Source organism: Coregonus clupeaformis, chromosome 24 (genome assembly GCF_020615455.1).
Source record: "Coregonus clupeaformis isolate EN_2021a chromosome 24, ASM2061545v1, whole genome shotgun sequence".
NCBI classification, from domain to species: domain Eukaryota; kingdom Metazoa; phylum Chordata; class Actinopteri; order Salmoniformes; family Salmonidae; genus Coregonus; species Coregonus clupeaformis.
The window spans coordinates 22,126,069-22,147,297 of NC_059215.1; the positions used below are offsets into that span (position 1 = coordinate 22,126,069).

The 21,229-nt window shown below is 42.1% G+C and overlaps 1 protein-coding gene across 4 annotated transcripts in view; it reads right to left on the reverse strand.

Annotated features, from left to right (window-relative positions):
* The window catches only part of LOC121538455 (vitamin D3 receptor A), a 96,690-nt gene that overhangs the window by 6,172 nt on the left and 69,289 nt on the right, over window positions 1-21,229 (reverse strand). The gene's annotated exons all lie outside the window — the stretch shown is intronic.

Sequence of the window (21,229 nt, forward strand, 5' to 3'; positions counted from 1 at the left end):
TGGAATTGCCGGATTGTCTGACTTAATCAAATATTTCATCGCCATATTTTGCTCGTTTTTCTTTTTTGTACACACAGACTTATCTTCTGGCAAGATGAATGCATCAGCACTGTTTTCTAGAATTGTCTATGGGAGGGGGAGACCGGGAAGGACAGGAAGTACAATGCATTCTACGGTTACCGGGAAAATGGCGTTCCACAGTGCACTGCAGCGTGTGCTTCACTTACATGTTCCTATTGGAGGCATGAGCACACAGGGGCATGCGGTTCTATCCCCCCCTCCATATTCATACACCGGTACAAAAGGTTAACACCAAACTAATGGGAAACGATTTGCTCTGTCTATTCCCTTCTTATGACGAGTCATCATGACCCACAATAACACAGCCAGCCAGGCTAACGCACAGCCAGCCAGCCAGGCTAACGCACAGCCAGCCAGCCAGGCTAACGCACAGCCAGCCAGCCAGGCTAACACACAGCCAGCCAGCCAGGCTAACGCACAGCCAGCCAGCCAGGCTAACGCACAGCCAGCCAGCCAGGCTAACGCACAGCCAGCCAGCCAGGCTAACACACAGCCAGCCAGCCAGGCTAACACACAGCCAGCCAGCCAGGCTAACGCACAGCCAGCCAGCCAGGCTAACACACAGCCAGCCAGCCAGGCTAACGCACAGCCAGCCAGCCAGGCTAACACACAGCCAGCCAGGTTATTCTAAACAGATCCTGCGACAATGGGAATCCTGAATATATGCAACACGGACTGATATGGCTGGAGATGGAGATCTGTTTACACCTGTGATCAAAACCTTCGTCACAAATACAGGATTGAGCCATTTACCTGAATGCTTTGAGTCCAAATAAGTACTGTAAGTACTGCGCACAGGCTTTGATAGCTCATGGAGATCAACTATAGGGGAGAGGGTCCAGGAATGATTCAAACACTCTGAGGTGTGCCCTTAAAAACAATATGCCAAATTCAGTATGCGCTGGTGGGGATATTTAAGACCAACCGAAAGATGGCCTTCCCGGTAACATGGTTGGTTATGGCATGGATTTTGACAAAGGAAGTGCACCCTATCCAGCCATGACGCACAGTGACCATATGCACATTGAACAAGAGAGATGTGCTTTTTGTGCACGTAAACCTCACATTTAGTTAGAAACAAAAGTTTTTTCCCCCATTTCGTTTCATTTGATAAAGAAACAAGCATAGCCTCCCCTCCTCTCAATGACTGCAGTTGTTTTTGTCCTGCCCAGTGCATTCACCAAGTAGTCAAGACTATCGATAAGGGTTTGGCTCATGAGACCTCTTTGAAATAAATCTTAATCACCAAAGCTTTATTAAAATAATCACATTTTAGAGCACCAAAACAGTGAGCAGACATCCCCTTGTCATCTATGTATGCTAACACTATTCTGGCCAGCTCCTGTTATTATTTTGGATGTGCGTAAAAACCCCTCCATGTAGGCTATATACCCATCATGGAACGAAAGTGAGATAATCCGGTGACACTCGTATTTAGAAACATTTCAGTTATTTTCCTGTAACCATTGCTTGGTTTTCTGTTTCATTTGATTAAAAAAAAACAAGCCCTTATAGCTGGGGTGTCAAACTCAAGGTCGCAAGGTCCATATAGCGCAAGGTCCATATAAAAAAATATAACAAAACACATTTGTGGGCCAGACATAGCCTATTCGGTTGTTTTTTTCCTTACAATGAAACGTGGACCCAAACTGGCCATAATATGCTGTGACCCTAATCAAAAAGTATGTAAATAACAAAAACGTAGCTAGGTTGTTGTAACATTTAAACCTAAAACATGTTTTTCATTTTTTTGCACTGCATGGCTCACCGGTGTGGTGGAACCTTGGCAAGACGGAGCTGCTCTTCCTCCCGGGGAAGGACTGCCCGTTCCATGATCTCGCCATCACGGTTGACAACTCCGTTGTGTCCTCCTCCCAGAGTGCGAAGAGCCTTGGCGTGACCCTGGACAACACCCTGTCGTTCTCCGCTAACATCAAGGCGGTGACCCGATCCTGCAGGTTCATGCTCTACAACATTCGGAGAGTACGACCCTGCCTTACACAGGAAGCGGCACAGGTCCTAATCCAGGCACTTGTCATCTCCCGTCTGGATTACTGCAACTCGCTGTTGGCTGGGCTCCCTGCCTGTGCCATTAAACCCCTACAACTCATCCAGAATGCCGCAGCCCGTCTGGTGTTCAACCTTCCCAAGTTCTCTCACGTCACCCCGCTCCTCCGCACACTCCACTGGCTTCCAGTTGAAGCTCGCATCTGTTACAAGACCATGGTGCTTGCCTACGGAGCTGTGAGGGGATCGGCACCTCTGTACCTTCAGGCTCTGATCAGTCCCTACACCCAAACGAGGGCATTGCGTTCATCCACCTCTGGCCTGCTGGCTCCCCTTCCTCTGCGGAAGCATAGTTCCCGCTCAGCCCAGTCAAAACTGTTCGCTGCTCTGGCACCCCAATGGTGGAACAAGCTCCCTCACGACGCCAGGACAGCGGAGTCACTCACCACCTTCCGGAGACATTTGAAACCCCACCTCTTTAAGGAATACCTGGGATAGGATAAAGTAATCCTTCTACCCCCCCCAAAAAAAAATAAAAGATATTGTAAAGTGGTTATCCCACTGGCTATAGGGTGAATGCACCTATTTGTAAGTCCCTCTGGATAAGAGCGTCTGCTAAATGACGTAAATGTAAATGGAACGCACCATTGCTGTATGGAGCACTCAAAATGTCTAGTAGTTGAGCAGCCAGCCTAGGCTACTGCTCAAATGTTGTCATAGGCCTACATGTTTCTCCTTTGCGTGGTGTTTTGTTGCAGGTTTTGTTTTTTGGTTATTAATTTGTCAAGATTTAAAAACCGAAACCAGACTGCAACATTTTAGTAGCCTAGCTAGGACTGTGGCATGTGTCTGTAAACTTTCCCTCCGCTGCACGTGGTAAACGAGACACACGAAAGCAGCGCAATTGACATTGAATTCACAGATGCCAGTAAGGGGGGAGTGTTCATTGTTGGACAATAGACCGTAAAAAAAAAACTCCGGGAAATCAGCTCTAAGTGATTTTAATTTAAGAAATCTGTTCCCATGCATAATAGAGAGACATGACGTGATAATATACAAACGTAAGCAAGGTTTGAAATGATTGTGTTTTAGTCAAACATTTGGTTGGGCTTCTTGCAGTCAATTTGCAGTCTACAAATTATTTGTAATTATGTAATCTACAGACCTTGAGACAACGGCATGCAGTATTAAGCACGTTGATTGGCCAGTGAGTGGCCAAGCCCATGTCATAGCCATCATTTATTTATCAAAACCCAGCCCTTTTGTGCCACCCGCAGCTATTGCACTCATAATTCCCGCAGTGAAAATAGCACAAATATTTCTGACACCGACTGACCTAACCCTACCACCAGCGCTAAGATTTATCATTGCGTTAGGTTTGTTAAAATAGAGCTTGGGGTTACTGTTTTTTTGACACTTCATGAATCAAGTCATTTGAAAAACATGTTCAAATGATCAGATCTTAATAATTGTGGTATATACAGTGCATTGGGAAAGTATTCAGACCCCTTGACTTTTTCCTTATTTTGTTACATCACAGCCTTATTCTAAACTGGATTTTTTTTTATTAATCAATCTACACATAATACCCCATAACTTTATTTTTTGTGCAAATGTATTAATAAAACAAAAATACCTTATTTACATAAGTATTCAGAACCTTTGCTATGAGACTCCAAATTGAGCTCAGGTGCATCCTGTTTCCATTGATCATCCAGTCCACCTGTAGCCCCGTGTAGCTCAGTTGGTAGAGCATGGCTTTTGCAACGCCAGGGTTGTGGGTTCGACTCCCACGGGGGGCCAGTATGAAAATGTATGCACTCACTAAGTGTAAGTCGCTCTGGATAAGAGCGTCTGCTAAATGACTAAAATCTAGTAAATTCAATTGAGTGGACATTATTTGGAAAAGGCACACACCTGTCTATATAAAGTCCAATAGTTGACAGTGCATGTCAGAGCAAAAACCAAGCCATGAGGTTGAAGGAATTCTCCGTAGAGCTCCGAGACAGGATTGTGTCGAGGAACAAATCAGGGGAAGGGTACCAAAAAATTTCTGCAGCATTGAAGGTCCCCAAGAACAAAGTGGCCTCCATCATTTTTAAATGGAAGACGTTTGAAACAACCAAGACTTCCTAGAGCTGAACCCAATGGTCACTCTGACAGAGCTCCAGAGTTCCTCTGTGGAGATGGGAGAACCTTCCAGAAGAACAGCCATATCTACAGCACTCCACCAAATCAGGCCTTTATGGTAGAGTGGCCAGACGGAAACCACTCCTCAGTAAAATGGCACGACAGCCCGCTTGGAGTTTGCCAAAAGGCAAATAAAGGACTCTGACCATGAGAAACAAGATTCTCTGGTCTGATGAAACCAAAATAGAACTCTTTGGCCTGAATGCCAAGCGTCACGTCTGAAGGAAACCTGGCACCATCCCTACGGTGAAGCATGGTGGTGGCAGCATCATGCTGTGGGGATGTTTTTCAGTGGCAGGGACTGGGAGTAGTCAGGATCGAGGGAAAGATGAACGAAGCAAAGTACAGAGAGATCCTTGATGAAAACCTGCTCCAGAGCGCTCAGGACCTCAGACTGGGGTGAAGGTTCACCTTCCAACAGGACAACGCAGGAGTGGCTTTCAGGACAAGTCTCTGAATGTCCTTGAGTGGCCCAGCCAGAGCCCGGACTTGAACCCGATCAAACATCTCTGGAGAGACCTGAAAATAGCTGTGCAGCGACGCTCCCCATCCAACCTGACAGATCTTGAGAGGATCTGCAGAGAAGAACGGGAGAAACTCCCCAAATACAGGTGTGCCAAGCTTGTAGCGTCATACCCAAGAAGACTCAAGGCTGTAATCACTGCCAAAGGTGCTTCAACAAAGTACTGAGTAAAGTGTCTGAATACTTATGTAAATGTAATATTACAGTCTTTTTATTTTTAATACATTTGCAAACATTTATAAAAACCTGTTTTTGCTTTGTCATTATGGGGTGTTGTGTGTAGATTGACGAGGGGAAAAACAATGTAATCAATTTTAGAATAAGGCTGTAACGTAACAAAATGTGGAAAAAGTCGAAGGGTCTGAATACTTTCCAAATGCACTGTATTCTAGTCAATGCCACTCCGACATTGCTCGTCCTAATATTTATATATTTCTTAATTCCTTTCTTTTACATTTGTGTGTATTGTTGTGAATTGTTAGATACTACTGCACTGTTGGAGTTAGGAACACAAGCATTTCGCTACACCCGCAATAACATCTTCTAAATGTGTGTATGCGACCAATAAAATTTGATTGGATTCAATTTAAAATTACGCTTCACCATCTGGCAGTCCGACGGACGAATCTGGGTTTGACGGATGCCAGGAGAAGGCTACCTGCCCGAATGCAGTGCCAACTGTAAAGTTTGGTGGATGAGGAATAATGGTCTGGGGTTGTTTTTCATGGTTCGGACTAGGCTCCTTAGTTCCAGTCAAGGGAAAGCTTAACGCTACAGCATACAATTACATTCTAGACAATTCTGTGCTTCCAACTTTGTGGCAACAGTTTGGGGAAGGCCCTTTCCTGATTCAGCATGACAATGCCCCTGGGCACAAAGCGAGGTCCATACAGAAATGGTTTGTCGAGATCGGTGTGGAAGAACTTGAACGGCCTGCACAGAGCCCTGACCACAACCCCATCGTACACCCTTGGGATGAATTGGAACGCCGAATGCGAGACAGGCCTAATCGGCCAACATCACTAATGTTATTGTGGCTGAATTGAACCAAGTCCCCACAGCAATGTTTCAACATCTAGTGGAAAGCCTTCCCAGAAGTGTGGAGGCTGTTATAGCAGCAAAGGGGGACCAACTCCATATTAATGCCCATGATTTTGGAATTAGATTTTTGACGAGAAGGTGTCCACATACTTTTGGTCATGTAGTGTTATTGTGACAACAATATCTAAAGAAATCCACACACACACACACACCCGTAGAGTATATGCAGTATAAGAAAATACAATGCAAGTCAATGGAGACTGGAAAGAGTCATTTTACAGCGTTCTCTTTTTCAGATCTTGAACGTGTTCACACACACTGACCCACTCCTAGAGTACATTATACAGCATAAGCAAATCCAATTAAAGACGGCAAGATTATTAAGATCTGAACATGTTTAAGATCTGATAGAGGGAAAACGCTGTAAAATGACTCGCTCTGCAGTCTCCATTGACTTGCATTGGATTTGCTTAAACATGTATAAAATAAAATAAATGTAACCACGTGCCCAAAGACTAATTATAAACTGGGTGGTTCGAGCCCTGAATGCTGATTGGCTGACAGACGTGGTATATCAGACCGTATACCACAGGTAAGACAAAACATTTATTTTTACTGCTTTATTTAAGTTGATAACCAGTTTATAATAGCAATAAGGCACCTCAGGGGTTTGTGATATATGGCCAATATACCACGGCTAAGGGCTGTGTCCAGGTACTCCGCGTTGCGTCGTGCGTAAGAACAGCCCTTGGCCGTGGTATATTGGCTATATACCACACCTCCTCGGGCCTTACTGCTTAAATATAGTACGATACAGAAATGTCTGTAGTGCACAAACGACAATAAGTTGAATCATAAATTTGAAATTTAGAACAGGTCAAATAACAATACTATATGCAATCCAGTACTATTTCAAAATACATACCCTGAAAACATTAATGATATGTTAATATTTTCTCAAAATCCCAACTTCGACACTAGACGTATGATAGATAATGACAATCTTAATTTCAATGTATCCTGTCTACCACTTGTACTAACTGTTGACACCAAATGTCATGCATTTAAACAAAACAACTTGTTCTGTGGCGCCTTTTTATAGTAGAGGACGTGAATGGGTTATGAATGATGACTCATTCCCACAGTAATCAATTCTACTAGTGAGTCTATGAATGTTGAATTTGTCTGAAACACTCCCCTCCCCAGGTGGACAACATCATTGTTGCTTTGTCTATATACTCGGAACCACTTGTTATAAAAGATGGAACATCTTGTTGTGAATATACATTCACGTCATGTACACCATGTTCACTGACTGCATACAGTGCCTTGAGAAAGTATTCAAACCCCTTGCCTTTTTCCACATTTTGTTGTGTTAAAGACTGAATTTAAAATGGATTAAATAGATTGTTTTTGTGACTGGCCAACACACAACATCCCATAATGTCAACGTGGCGTTAGAGTGGGGAAAAAAATGTATTTAGTCAGCCACCAATTGTGCAAGTTCTCCCACTTAAAAAGATGAGAGGCCTGTAATTTTCATCATAGGTACACGTCAACTATGACAGACAACATTAGAAAACAAAATCCAGAAAATCACATTGTAGGATTTTTTATGAATTTATTTGCAAATTATGGTGGAAAATAAGTATTTGGTCAATAACAAAAGTTTCTCAATAATTTGTTATATACCCTTTGTTGGCAATGACACAGGTCAAACGTTTTCTGTAAGTCTTCACAAGGTTTTCACACACTGTTGCTGGTATTTTGGCCCATTCCTCCATGCAGATCTCCTCTAGCGCAGTAATGTTTTGGGGCTGTCGCTGGGCAACACGGACTTTCAACTCCCTCCAAAGATTTTCTATGGGGTTGAGATCTGGAGACTGGCTAGGCCACTCCAGGACCTTGAGATGCTTCTTACAGATCCACTCCTTAGTTGCCCTGGCTGTGTGTTTCGGGTCGTTGTCATGCTGGAAGACCCAGCCACGACCCATCTTCAATGCTCTTACTGAGGGAAGGACGTTGTTGGCCAAGATCTCACGATACATGGCCCCATCCATCCTCCCCTCAATACGGTACAGTCGTCCTGTCCCCTTTGCAGAAAAGCATCCACAATGAATGATGTTTCCACCTCCATGCTTCACGGTTGGGATGGTGTTCTTGGGCTTGTACTCATCCTTCTTCTTCCTCCAAACACGGCGAGTGGAGTTTAGACCAAAAAGCTCTATTTTTGTCTCATCAGACCACATGACCTTCTCCCATTCCTCCTCTGGATCATCCAGATGGTCATTAGCAAAATTCAGACGGGCCTGGACATGCGCTGGCTTGAGCAGGGGGACCTTGCGTGCGCTGCAGGATTTTAATCCATGACGGCGTAGTGTGTTACTAATGGTATTCTTTGAGACTGTGGTCCCAGCTCTCTTCAGGTCATTGACCAGGTCCTGCTGTGTAGTTCTGGGCTGATCCCTCACCTTCCTCATGATCATTGATGCCCCACGAGGTGAGATCTTGCATGGAGCCCCAGACTGAGGGTGATTGACCGTCATCTTGAACTTATTCCATTTTCTAATAATTGCGCCAACAGTTGTTGCCTTCTCACCAAGCTGCTTGTCTATTGTCCTGTAGCCCATCCCAGCCTTGTGCAGGTCTACAATTTTATCCCTGATGTCCTTACACAGCTCTCTGGTCTTGGCCATTGTGGAGAGGTTGGAGTCTGTTTGATTGAGTGTGTGGACAGGTGTATTTTATACAGGTAACGAGTTCATACAGGTGCAGTTAATACAGGTAATGAGTGGAGAACAGGAGGGCTTCTTAAAGAAAAACGAAGAGGTCTGTGAGAGCCGGAATTCTTACTGGTTGGTAGGTGATCAAATATTTATGTCATGCAATAAAATGCAAATTAATTACTTAAAAATCATACAATGTGATTTTCTATTTCTATTTTCTATTCCGTCTCTCACAGTTGAAGTGTACCTATGATAAAAATTACAGACCTCTACATGCTTTGTAAGTAGGAAAACCTGCAAAATCGGCAGTGTATCAAATACTGCTTTCTCCCCACTGTATATATATACACAAATACATACACACACTATATACACATATACATATACACACTATATACACATACACATATACATATACATATACACACACATACAGCTGCAAAAAAAATTAAGAGACCACTGCAAGATTATCAGTTTCTCCGGTTTTACTATTTATAGGTATGTGTTTGGGTAAAAATAACATTTTTGTTTTATTCTATAAACTACTGACAACATTTCACCCATAAAAATATCGTCATTTAGAGCATTTATTTGCAGAAAATGACAACTGGTCAAAATAACAAAAAAGATGCAGTGTTGTCAGACCTCGAATAATGCAAAGAAAATAAGTTAATGTTCATATTTAAACAACACAATAGTAATGTTTTAACTTAGGAAGAGTTCAGAAATCAATATTTGGTGGAATAACCCTGATTTTCAATCACAGCTTTCATGAGTCTTGGCATGCTCTCCACCAGTCTTTCACATTGATGTTGGGTGACTTTATGCCAATCCTGGCGCAAGAATTCAAGCAGCTCGGCTTTGTTTGATGGCTTGTGACCATCCATCTTCCTCTTGATCACACTCCAGAAGTTTTCAATGGGGTTCAGGTCTGGAGATTGGGCTGGCCATGACAGGGTCTTGATCTGGTGGTCCTCCATCCACACCTTGATTGACCTGGCTGTGTGGCATGGCGCATTGTCCTGCTGGAAAAACCAATCCTCAGAGTTGGGGAACAATGTCAGAGCAAAAGGAAGCAGGTTTTCTTCCAGGACAACCTTGTATGTGGCTTGATTCATGCGTCCTTCACAAAAGACAAATCTGCCCGATTCCAGCCTTGCTGAAGCACCCCCAGATCATCACAAATCCTCCACCAAATTTCACAGTGGGTGCGAGATTGTTAGATTAATTTGGATTTTAAGAATAATGACTAAAGGATTTCACCCCAAATACAGTATAAATGTTAGAATTATCATGTAGTGTCAACCCACTAACAGAGGGGGCGGTACTAAACATTCAAGGGTGAAGGGGAAGGCGGAAACTGTTTAGAAAAGCCACCTAAAGGTGGGAGGAGTCAAGTTCAGGAGGTATAAAATTGTATGTTTGTGTTTTTGGCGGGAGAGCTCTCCATGAATAAATATACAGATAATACTTGTGGGTTGTGGACCTTGAATCATTGATGATTAAAACCAGAGCCTTACAACCTCTGGTAATGATTCAAGCTTAGGGTGAATTAGAGATAGAAATTCATATGACAGATTGGTCCTTTGAGCGGAGCTTAAATACGTCTTTATCGTTCTAAGGACACCGAATCCGTGCGCGGCCGGGTGATTGCATCCGTGGAGAATAGTCCTGGCCTTCGACGTTAAGGTTATAAACAGGCCGGTGATTACTCTTATGAACGATAAAGACGTTAACGAGTTTGAAAAAGCATTTAAATCCAAACTGCAAGGAAAAGGTCAGTAATTTTTATTCATGGATTTTGGTGAAATGATTTGAACTTGTATGAGAATAGTAATTATTGTGGAGGGCAGAGAAAAGTTACCAAAATCTCAAAGGAAGTAATAATTATTACGAAACGGGGAGGGTCCGCAATTGACCCTAGGTAAATAGCTATTACCAGAATAATCTAGTCCGAAATGACAAGGGGTGAAAGGCCATCACCAATGTAAACTAGTTTTTATTGAGACTGTACTGGGTACAGTGCTACGATAAACAGGGAAAGGGATGATTTTTGTCGTGTGCTATGGATACATAAAACAGGTCAAAAGTCGCGTATACGACTGGGGATTTGCTAGAACTGTGTGTTTCATGAAACTAGAGCAGTTACGACCTCTAGGTTACAAATAGGTTTAGCAAATGACTGTATAATGTTGTGTACGTGTGAGACTTGAGAATCCATCAGTATACGTGATAATTGTTTCAAGGAAGGAGCTAAAAAAAAAAAAAAGGTCGCGTGAGAAAAAATTGTTATCGACCCCTTTCATGAAACCGGAGTTTTAAATAAAAAACTCTGGGTTAGGGGTTAAATAATTTTAAATGGTTAATTACAAAAGCAGATCATACATTGGCTCAAGAGACGCACTAAAATAATAGCTCCTAGAAGAATAATTCTGGGAATTATTACTAAAGGGGGGGGGATTTATTTTTCCACCATGGGAAATACATCTTCTAAAGAGGTCCGAGAATTAACGGGGGATGAAAGATATATGTTAGGAAGAGATCGAAGAAATATGTTTTATGGATCCATTTGGGAGAAGAGGTATGAATTTATTGGGCATCTCGAAGTAAAAAAGTTAGTAGGCAGATGCATATAAAATGAATTTGAAAAAAACTGCGAAAGGAGGGGCTAGAGACAGCGAGTGTTTTTTTTAAGCGCGAACGTGCTTTAACGGTAACAAAGGAATATTTAACCATCGTGACTGCAGGGGTAAAGAAAAGGAATAGGACAGTCAATTTTTTGGTTCAACGGGTAAAATGTTTGAAAAAATGATTGGTGTCAATTAAGAATTGGCTAAAAACACCACAAAGCGATTATTTGAGAGGTACCTATAAAATTCCAACGATGCATATGTATGAATTTTCGCACTCAAACGTGACGCATCGTCATGAGTGAGAAAGTAGAGAAATTTTTACATTTGCATCTTTGGTCAATAGAGGGTTGCATTGAACTATTATGTTGTGTTGGGCATTTGAATGGCATAAGGTGAAATATGTGTGTAGGAGGGAATTCAACGGCGGGTATGAATGATAACCGGATACTACTTAGTATTTGGTTGGTTAAATGCTGAATAAAAGATTTGAGGCGTGGTTATGGGGTAACTAGGAAGACGCACTTATTCAATAGGGAATGGGTGGAGAGAGAGAGAGTTTTTACGTGTATTAAAAGTTGCATAAGATAGCTTTAGTAGTATTCTAGATAGGTCTATGAAAATATGTTACAAGTACGAATGACATTATTTCCTAAGAAGGTAGATTGTAAGGAAGTTTCCCGCGCCTCCCCCATAATGTAGGAAGGAGCAGGAGAGGGGGAGGAGGTGAGACAGTACATAGTTCAAATGGTAGGAATGTCATTAAGTGTATGCTGATCAACGATATCAAGCATTTGTTTTATTGATTGGGGCCGAATCAGAGAGAACTGTTAAAGAGATTGAATAGCGAACTGAAATGGGTTAGCGGGAAAATACAAATAGTTGGAAAATTTTAAAACGATAATTTATTTTCGTTACAGGGAAGCAAGTGGCATTGGCTGTTGTGCTGGGGGAATAGCGCCAGCCTGTGGTGGGTTCTGGATTTGTTATAAATACATTTATATTTTAAACTAAAGTGATGGAATAGACTACAATTATAACATCAGAAAAAGGACAATATAATTCGTAATAGTTATTATAATTATTATTGATAGTTATTGCAGTTATTAGCTCCTGAGTGGCGCAGTGGTCTAAGGCACTGCATCGCAGTGCTAACTGTGCCACTAGAGATCCTGGTTCGAATCCAGGCTCTGTCGCAGCCGGCCGCGACCGGGAGACTCATGGGCGGCGCACAATTGGCCCAGCGTCGTCCAGGGTAGGGGGGAAAATGGCCGGCAGGGATGTAGCTCAGTTGATAGAGCATGGTGTTTGCAACGCCAGGGTTGTGGGTTCGATTCCCACGGGGGGGGGGGCAGTATTTTTTATTTTTTTAAAATATGTATTCACTAACTGTAGGTCGCTCTGGATAGGAGCGTCTGCTGGGTGACTAGAATGTAAATGTATTATCATTGATTCAGTAATGATAGAAGGGTAGAGAGGAAATAGGCAGGTTAAGGGTAGAGTTAGATAGAGAGAAAGAGGTAGTAAGAGCTATAGAGGGTGTAGTGCACCCTAAGACAGGAACAGAGGGGTTCAGGAGGGATTTGGAGAGTCTAGCAGCAAGCTTTAAGCTAAACACAGGGGAAATTGAGAGGGCAGTCAGAACCCTAGTTGGGAAAGATTGGGCAGCTGTTCGGGGGCAGTGGGTTTCAGGGGATGCCAATGGAGTAGTCCTACCATGGGCAAATGATGGGCAATATGTTGGGAAAATAACTGAGTTGTGTAATAATTTAAGGGAACCTTACCATTGACATGCTGACTTCTCCAAAGTACATGAATGTAAACAGGAAGACAGTGAGACCATCAGCCAAGTGGCATACCTGAGCCTCCCCAGGGACAGGGAAATGATACTCCTTACCATCAGCAGCTAAAAAATAGCATTCCTTAGTGGAATGAGACCAGAAATAAGCAGGAATATTAAGAGGACTTTAGTGGGATGGGGAACTACTTCGTTAGCCGAGGTCAAGAGATATGCAATCCATCATGAGCGGAATAGTAGACAGGATAGAGTAAGAAAAATAACATACGGGAGCTGAGTATTTAATGGCCACTAGGGGATATAGCTGGTAGAGGTAGAACTCCAGAATAGAAGAGGAGATAGATTTTACTAGGGGGTGGATCAAATAATTGATAATGGATCATTTGAAATGAGATCACATGTAGCAGATTTAGGGTAATCAATTAAATAATCATTGTATACTCGAAGAATTTTGAGTGGTTTTATGGATTAGTTATAAGGAATTAGATTGATACAAACATTATTGATGGGTTAGGACTGGGGATATCTGTATCATGTTTTGTGTGTACTACCATCTTTAGATTACGGATGGTAATTGAAGGTTAACAAAATGTATAACCAGGAGAAAGAGATTAGCTTATCTCATTGGAATATTGCTCAGGGCAAGGGGGAGCAGTAGTGAAGTTAGGCAGTATTTAGGTCATAAGAGGGAGCTACCAAATTAAGTTGACCCTAACTATCTTTGATTGTTATTTTTCAATTGGGTTTTTCAAATAAAAAAAACACACCCAGCATGATGTTTATAAAGGGTTGTTATGTTGAATTTAGGGGATTTTCAGCAGTTCATGGGACGTGTTTACTATGCTGTAGGATGGAACGGTTTGTTGGGGGATATTTGAACCTAAATTAATGGAATAAGCTGCAGTAATCAGAGGAATGTACAATCTAAGGCGAGACAACGATTGCCTAGATCATTGATTTAGCAATAGGATCAGGTAGATAGGGACTAGAGAAAAAATAAATAAATAAATTAGATGAAGAATGATGAGCTTTTTGGTAAGGATAGACTGCTGTAAAGCTTGGGTACTCCATTATGTACTGCATACGGGTAAATTAAGTGATCTTATCTATGGGAAGGCAATGGCGGCCCATGGTAAAATCATTTGGAACTCTAGGGAGGCATACATATATCAGGGATGTTACCCAAATGGTAGAGAATAAAGCGGGATATGACATTGGTCGTGATTTAAAGATGATGTTTTTTTTTTGGTGGGCTATTAGAGATAACTGGGTTAATCACGAACATAGAGGTTTTTATTCTTTGTTGCTAGGCAGAAGACTTAGGTGACCTAAATATGGACTTGTCATGTCCAACAATCAGTCTTCAGGTCAAGCCCGGGAGAGCCGGGGTAGAACAGAGGTTGAACTAAACATAAGTGTTTTTACAAGATAAGAGATTGATTGATTGGATTACTAATTGATTCTGAACTGAATGAAAGTCGAATTTAGCCGCCATAAAAGACAAAGGAAGTGGGAGGAGCAATAAAGAAGCAAAAGACAATCTCAAAAATGAAAGGCATGGCAATTGGTTGATAAATTACCTAAGGGAATGTTAGGTAGGTGGTAAATATTGACACATGAGAAGAACTATGTGTCAAGAGGGGGGAAGAGGCTAATTGTAGGATTAAATAATATACGAAGGAGAGGACAAAATACTTAAAAAAACAAAACATTTTTTTTAGATACAGTCTAAAAAGAGAATGCAGTCAGAAATTGTTAGATTAATCTGAACATGTGTGAAGATAGTTTATTAACCATACCCGTATGTCAGAGGTTTTGTGCCCCACAGGTGAACTAAAGGAGAAGGTGACCCACTATCTAACCAGGTGACTGGTGAGCATCCAGTCACTAGAAGGAAAACTGGAAGCAGGCCTGTTGGGAAGGGCCCTATCAGGTTATGTTGGTCACCGCCTTGGCCATTAGAATAGCAGAGAGAGGAACCTGGGTCCATGTTACCCACTGCAAGAAGGTAAGACCACATACAAGCACCGCTTAGCACACGCAGAGTTGGCGAGCAGAACTGGCCCACAGGGTCCGGGGGTCACCTCTGTCAACGAAGATCTCCTACCCAGACCTATCATCACTGTAGTGTGTTCCTAGGGTGTGAGTATGGGGTGGTACCGAGCAGAAGGACTCAAGACAGGAGAGGATTGGCGGTTTTTGGGAATATGGGTGACCCTGATCTGCATCATAGTCTCGACAATAGTCGTGGTATGTCAAGATCCACCACCACCTCGCACCAATTACGCTATGGCCTTACCATTATTAAGAAATAAAAGGGAAGCGACCCGACATACTGACCGTCAAGGGCGAGTGATCTACAAAATAGGAGTCAGAGAAGGGTGGGGAGTAAGATTCAACTTACTGGGCTTGCGCGGACAAATACGGATGGGATACTTGTCTAAGATTACATTTGATGGAGTCAAAAGATATGGAAAGCACAGGTACTGTCATTAATCCACTAACAGCAATAGACCGAGTAGATCAGTCAAGGGATGACGGAGTCAATTCGACTAACCCGTCCACTATGAAAGATTTTCTCCTCCAAGAATGGAACCAAGGGGGAAGTGGAGGGGTCCCTGATGATAATCTCTGGTTAAAGTGGATGAAATACACCGCTAGGGCCTTGGGGGAGACCAATTGTTATGCATGCTCCATTGGGCGACCGACAATGTTGACCGCCCCAATGCCAAAGGCAATGTTTCCCTGTGTATTAGACCTGGGGTCCAATCAAAAAGAGCCAAATTGCACAGGGATGGGCTGGCAAAATTGACATACTGGGCCAGCCCACCTAGATTCACTTTAACTCCTGGCGAATACCAGTGTTACAGACATAGAAATGGCACCCGTAACTTGGGTGATTTTGATGGCTGTAAGGAGATAATTAATGTGACTGATTTAGATAAGGAAGGGAGGAAAAAAATTAGGAGCCTAACCATCCCTCTGACTGATGTGTGGTGGGCATGCACTAACAAAGGGAGCATTCGGCAGACATTACCAGAGGGATGGGTGGGTACTTGTGCACCAGTATTGTTGGTCCAACCTGTAAAAATTGGTCATCAAAGACCAGTGACAGGAAGAATAATTAGGAGAAAAATAAATATAAGTCAGGAAGGAAATAGCCCAATTTGGATAGATGGTATAGGTGTTCCAGACGAATACAAAGCTATGAATCAAATATGGGAGAGTTTTACTACAACATTTTTCTGGTGGGTGACAATAAACAAAAATATGGATTGGATAAATTATATCTATTACAACCAACAACGATTTATTGACCAGACTAGAGATGCAGTAAAGGGGATCTCTGAGCGATTATCCGCCATCCCGCTCATAACTTAGTAGAGGTTGGTTCTAGATCAGGCAGAAAGGGCCGGTGTCTATAGAAAGATAAGCCATTGTTGCACATTTATCCCTAACAACACCACACTGGATGGGACAGTCACCAGAGCTCTTACAGAATTAACTGCACTAAGTGAAGGATGAACTGAACTCAGAAGTTAGTACATTGTGGATAGGGTGGTTTGATGAAATATTTGGTAAATGGAAAACCCTAGCAGCCACCATCTTAGGAGCGGTCAGTGTTTGTATGGGTATTCTTGTATTATGTGGTTGTTGTCTTGTTCCCTGTGTCCGAGGATTGGTGAGTCAGGCGTTGGTGAAATGCAGTATCTAAACAATGATGAGAGATGGACTGACTCGGACTCTGACCAGGGGAATGTGAAAAACTATCCTCCAGGCTTGGTGGATGACGAGGATTTGGACCCTGAAAGACCGCAATTGGATGAAATGTTTATTAGTTCTGATGTGATCTCTGAGATTAATCATGCTTGTAAAATACATTTATCCTGAATGTGGGAATATTTAGTCAAAGGGGTGGATTGTTAGATTAATTTGGATTTTAAGAATAATGACTAAAGGATTTCACCCCAAATACAGTATAAATGTTAGAATTATCATGTAGTGTCAACCCACTAACAGAGGGGGCGGTACTAAACATTCAAGGGTGAAGGGGAAGGCGGAAACTGTTTAGAAAAGCCACCTAAAGGTGGGAGGAGTCAAGTTCAGGAGGTATAAAATCGTATGTTTGTGTTTTTGGCGGGAGAGCTCTCCATGAATAAATATACAGATAATACTTGTGGGTTGTGGACCTTGAATCATTGATGATTAAAACCAGAGCCTTACAACCTCTGGTAATGATTCAAGCTTAGGGTGAATTAGAGATAGAAATTCACATGACAGAGATACTGTGGCTTGTAGGCCTCTCCAGGTCTCCGTCTAACCATTAGACGACCAGGTGTTGGGCAAAGCTGAAAATTGGACTCATCAGAGAAGATTACCTTACTCCAGTCCTCTACGGTCCAATCCTTATGGTCTTTTGCAAACCTCAACCTGGCTCTTCTTTGCTTCTCATTGATGAAGGGCTTTTTTCTAGCTTTGCACAACTTCAGCCCTGCCCCTAGGAACCTGTTTCGAACCGTCCTCGCCGTGCACTTCACCCCAGCTGCCGTTTGCCATTCTTTTTGTAGGTCACTTGATGTCATCCTACGGTTGTTGAGTGACATTCGAATGAGTTGGCGGTCATCCCGGTCAGTAGAGAGTCGTTTTCGCCCTCTGCCGGTCTGTAGCTTTGTTGTCCCCAATGTCTGCTGCTTGACCTTGTTCTTATGAACCGCAGTTTTTGAAATTTTAAGGATGGAAGCAACCTGACGCTCACTGTAGCCCTCTGCCAGTCAAGCCAGAATTGAACCCTTCTTTTCCTCACTCAAAACTTTCAACTCTTTTGGCATGGCCAATAGTTATTTTTTTATTAATATTACTTTTGAGGTACTATTAGCACTGTTTTTGCCATCCAGCTGGTCCTATTGCAAGAGGATAGTGATGACCACAGCAGTGGTTTTGATACTTTTCCTCATTAAAAAAGATTTGGTTAATGTGCTCACCTAATCAGTACCTAATTCAGTAGAATGAGGTGTGCCTGTGTTGGAATTCAACAGACACTGGAATGGAAGTCATACATGTAGAGATGCTGATTTAAGAAACATTTGCAGTGGTATTTAAATTATTTCCACAGCTGTATACATATACGGGCCCCATGTAGCTCAGATGGTAGAGCATGGCGCTTGCAACGCCAGGGTTGTGGGTTCGATTCCCACGGGGGGCCAGTATAAAAAAATATTAACATTTATATATATAAATATAAAAATGTTAATATTTTTTTATACTGGCCCCCCGTGGGAATCGAACCCACAACCCTGGCGTTGCAAGCGCCATGCTCTACCATCTGAGCTACACGGGGCCCGTATATGTATACAGCTGTAGAAAAATTTTAAATACCACTGCAAATGTTTCATTCATATATATATATATATATATATATATATATATATATATATATATTAAAAACACACACTAACTGTAATTTGCTCTGGATAAGAGCGTCTGCTAAATGACTAACATGTAAAATACATACACTACCGTTCAAAAGTTTGGGGTCACTTAGAAATTTCCTTGTTTTCGAAAGAAAAGCAAATTGTTTTTGTCCATTAAAATAACATCAAATTGATCAGAAACACAGTGTAGACATTGTTGTAAATGGCTATTATAGCTGGAAATGGCAGATTTTTTACGGAATATCTACATAGGCATACAGAGGTCCATTATCAGCAACCATCAGTCCTGTGTTCCAATGGCACGTTGTGTTTGCTAATTTATCATTTTAAAAGGCTAATTGATCATTAGAAAACCATTTTGCAATTATGTTAGCACAGCTGAAAACTGTTGTGCTGCAGCAAAGCACCCCCACAGCATGATGCTGCCACCCCCGTGCTTCACAGTTGGGATGGTGTTCTTCGGCTTGCAAGCTCCCCCTTTTTCCTCCAAACATAACGATGGTCATTATGGCCAAACAGTTCCATTTTTGTTTCATCAGACCAGAGGACATTTCTCCAAAAAGTACAATCTTTGTCCCCATGTACAATTGCAAACCCTAGTCTGGCTTTTTTATGGCGGTTTTGGAGCAGTGGCTTCTTCCTTGCTGAGCGGTCTTTCAGGTTATGTCGATATAGGACTCGTTTTACTGTGGATATAGATACTTTTGTACCCGTTTCCTGCAGCATCTTCACAAGGTCCTTTGCTGTTGTTCTGGGATTGATTTGCACTTTTTGCACCAAAGTACGTTCATCTCTAGGAGACAGAAAGCTTCTCCTTCCTGAGCGGTATGACGGCTGCATGGTCCCATGGTGTTTATACTTAGGTACTATTGTTTGTAGAGATGAACGTGGTACCTTCAGGCGTTTGGAAATTGCTCCCAAGGATGAACCAGACTTGTGGAGGTCTACAATTCTTTTTCTGAGGTCTTGCCTGATTTCTTTTGATTTTCCCACGATGTCAAGCAGAGAGGCACTAAGTTTGAAGGTAGGCATTGAAATACATCCACAGGTACACCTCCAATTGACTCAAATGATGTCAATTAGCCTATCAGAAGCGTCTAAAGCCATTACATCATTTTCTGGAATTTTCCAAGCTGTTTAAAAGGCACAGTCAACTTAGTGTATGTAAACTCCACGGGAATTGTGATACAGTGAATTATAAGTGAAATAATCTGTCTGTAAACAATTGTTGGAAAAATTACTTGTGTCATGCACAAAGTAGATGTCCTAACCGACTTGCCAAAACTATAGTTTGTTAACAAGAAATTTGTGGAGTGGTTGAAAAACGAGTTTTAATGACTCCAACCTAAGTGCATGTAAACTTCCGACGTCATCTGTATGCTGAGCACTTGTTGGCTGCTTTTGCTTCACTCTGCGGTCCGACTCATCCCAAACCATCTCAATTGGGTTGAGGTCGGGGGATTGTGGAGGCCAAGTCATTTGACGCAACACTCAATCACTCTCCTTCTTGGTAAAATAACCCTTACACAGCCTGGAGTTGTGTTGGGTCATTGTCCTGTTGAAAAACAAATGATAGTCCCACTAAGCCAAAACCAGACGGGATGCAGAATACTGTGGTAGCTATGCTGGTTAAGTGTGCCTTGAATTCTAAATAAATCACAGACTGTGTCCCCAGCAAAGCACCCCCACACCATAACACCTCCTCCATGCTTTACGGTGGGAAATACACATGCGGAGATCATCCGTTCACCCACACCGCGCCTCACAAAGACACGGCGGTTGGAACCAAAAATCTCCAATTTGGACTCCAGACCAAAGGACACATTTCCACTGGTCTAATGTCCATTGCTCGTGTTTCTTGGCCCAAGCAGGTCTCTTCTTCTTATTGGTGTCCTTTAGTAGTGGTTTCTTTGCAGCAACTTGACCATAAAGGCTTGATTCACACAGTACCCTCTGAACAGTTGATGTTGAGATGTGTGTTAGTTGAACTCCATGAAGCACTTATTTGAGGCTAGTAACTCTAATGAACTTATCCTCTGCAGCAGAGGTAACTCTGGGTCTTCCATTCCTGTGGCGGTCCGCATGAGAGCCAGTTTCATCACAGCGCTTGATGGGTTTTGCGACTGCACTTCAAGAATCGTTCAAAGTTTTTGAAATGTTCCGTATTGACTGACCTTCATGTCTTAAAGTAATGATGGACTGTCGTTTCTATTTGCATATTTGAGCTGTTCTTGCCATAATATGGACTTGGTCTTTTACCAAATAGGGCTATATTCTGTATACACCCCCTACCTTGTCAAAACACAACTGATTGGCTCAAACGCATTAAGGAAAGAATTTCCACAAATTAGCACCCGTTAATTGAAATGCATTCCAGATGACTACCTCATGAAGCTGGTTGAGTGAATGCCAAGAGTGTGCAAAGATGTCATCAAGGCAAACGGTGGCTATTTGAGAAATATCAAATCTATTTTGATTGGTTTTTAACACTTTTTTGGTGATCACATGATTCCATATGTGTTATTTCATAGTTTGATGTCTTCACTATTATTCTACAATGTAGAAAATACTAAAAAGAAAAGAAAAACCCTGGAATGAGTAGGTGTCCAAACTTTTGACTGGTACAGTATATATGTCGTTTTTTGATGAAACATTGAATTTGTCCATACTGCCATTAGCCCATAGAAACGCATTGAAAAACAGATTCATATACAGAAAAACAGAAAGTAAAAAAATTAATCAAAAGGAAGTGTGTTTTAAAGTGTCTGTCCTATAGCTTTCTTATCTAAGAAAGAAATTAT